The sequence below is a fragment of the Rhinopithecus roxellana genome, chromosome 16, assembly GCF_007565055.1.
Source record: "Rhinopithecus roxellana isolate Shanxi Qingling chromosome 16, ASM756505v1, whole genome shotgun sequence".
Lineage (NCBI taxonomy): Eukaryota > Metazoa > Chordata > Mammalia > Primates > Cercopithecidae > Rhinopithecus > Rhinopithecus roxellana.
In genome coordinates, this window is record NC_044564.1 from 30,212,342 (window position 1) to 30,214,630 (window position 2,289).

Genomic DNA, 2,289 nt, shown 5'->3' on the forward strand with positions numbered 1-2,289 from the left:
CATCGTAAGTTTGTTGCTTGAAAGTTGAATATGATTTGCCCATTAAACATATACAGAATCCCACAGAACTCTGTTTTACCTTCTAATGTCCTTGGATCATATATAACAATGATTTCTGTAAAACATCTATAACAGAAAATTTAGCTCCATCGACGAAAGACAGGGCTAGCCTACGCCAGCTGCAGAAGTGACAGTGGTCACAGGGTGGTCCAATCCATACCTCCCTGCCACCAGAGAGACCAGGAGTGCAGGGCCAGGTGTTTTGCACAACTCCAGGGAGAACCATTCACATTATATTCTACATTGAGTGCTGCTTCCTAGTTGTACAATATGGGCCTCCTGGCCAGGACTTTTACTAGTTTCAACCTACGGATAATAATGTCTGGGACCAGAAGTGAGATTCTCACACAGAAGATTGTAGAGGGGGCTGAAGTGTGAGATGGTAGAATACGGACAGAGGTCCAGGGCAGCAGGGCAATGGCAAGGTGAGATGAGACAGCAAGGGTTGAGGAAAAGTGAGGCAAGTATGTGAGGATCACAACATGACCAGTTCTGCAAATCAACTATCTCTATCTATAGCACCTGACGAGAACATGAAATTTAAACATTATCATGCAGCAAAAATACAGGCCCAAGTCTTCACTCAACACTTGTTCTACATTCAAAATCCTTATCTTTAATCAAATTGGGGTTAAAAATGAGGTTGTGAGAACAAGCAAAAAAAAATTTAAGTTGACGTCAGTTTTTAGAGTCTCTATTGTGACCTGAGTCAGTTTTGACGGCTATCTTTTGAAGTCACTTTTATTTTCCAGTAACTTATTGGATGCTTCAGGCATCCAATCAGGTCCAAATATTTTCCTCTTGCAAACAGAACCGTAGTCTGTAATTATAGCTTACCACAATCTGCCCAATTTTACCCAGTGCTTTTTCAACTGTGTTTGTAAAAAGCAGGAGGCAATGTCTGTGCTCTGATTTCTACTCTTATCCGCAACATCTGAAAAGCCTCCAAACCCAGCTGGGAGCCAGGACTACATCAGACCTTTAAAAAAAAACTTTTTTTTGCAAACACTTACATTCCACCTTTCACCGCGCATCTCTCCTCTCTCTTCCCTCACAAACATGAATTCTTTCACATGGACACTGTGTCATATAATCAAACTCTGACTTAAAGGGCTTTCAAGAGTATTCATGCTCAACATAGTTTCCACAGTGAATCCTCTCCCGGAATTTAATTGCTAAGCTCTCTCTAAGCCCACAGCTGACACACATAAGAAGTGGAGACTCTCATTCGTGCAGAGCATCCTGTGGCCTAAGCAGGCAGCCATGTCACCTTCAGTGAAACCGAGACCATCAGGCAGGGCTTCTCTCGTATCATGGGGTTTAGAGGTAGGCTCATGATTCTATGTTGACAGCAAGACTTGCACATCAGCCAAGAGTCTGACCTAGAAGAAGAACTCAAGTACAAGCCAAGGGTTATTTACAGCCTTCTAGTATTCTTAAGGCAGCCTGGCAAGAACTGCTAGTAAAGCAATCGATATTTTCTCTTGTTTGTGATTCTGTCCAACCAGCAGATGAGTCACATAGCTATAGCCAAGATTACCTGCTCATATTTCCCCCTTGACACAAGTTAATCAGGACAGTGACAGCAGAAAGGGCCAAGAGAGAGGAAGATTCAAATATCCAATTGCCAAAGGGAACGTGGAAAGAGGCATAGTGAGCAAGCAGACAGAGCTGGTAGTTGAGTCAAGCCTCTCTGAGTTGGCAGAGAAAAACAAGTGGTTTGTACTTACAACTTTATTTTTTTTTTAGCTGGTTGGAATTGTCTGGTTCAACAGCTTAAAAAGAAAAGTTTGGCTAACCTCCATCTAACAGGAAACTCTATCAGCACAACCAATTGATTTGACTGTCAAAATGGAAATGTCTTGGTTGGACTATTGTTTGAAAGTTCATTATTGTCAATTCAGAGAAGCAGAAATGAACACAGTTCACAAATGTTAGCCTGGTACACATTGTCAAAAATCATCAACTTTAATTCTTCTAAGAAAGTTTCTCCACTCCAAGTCCTACTTCCTTGCTAACCAATTGCTATAAAGCCTTCTTGAAAAATTGCTTATTTTGGAAATGTCATTTCCCTAACTTATGCTGATAGCTCGAGCAATTAGTCCCTATGAAGAAAATAATTAAAAATAAAAAACTCCCTGATTCCCAGAGAAGCGTAAGTTATACATTTCAAGCAACTATAATACTGTGATTTGGGAAATTATCAAGTGTTGCTTTATAAATGTATTT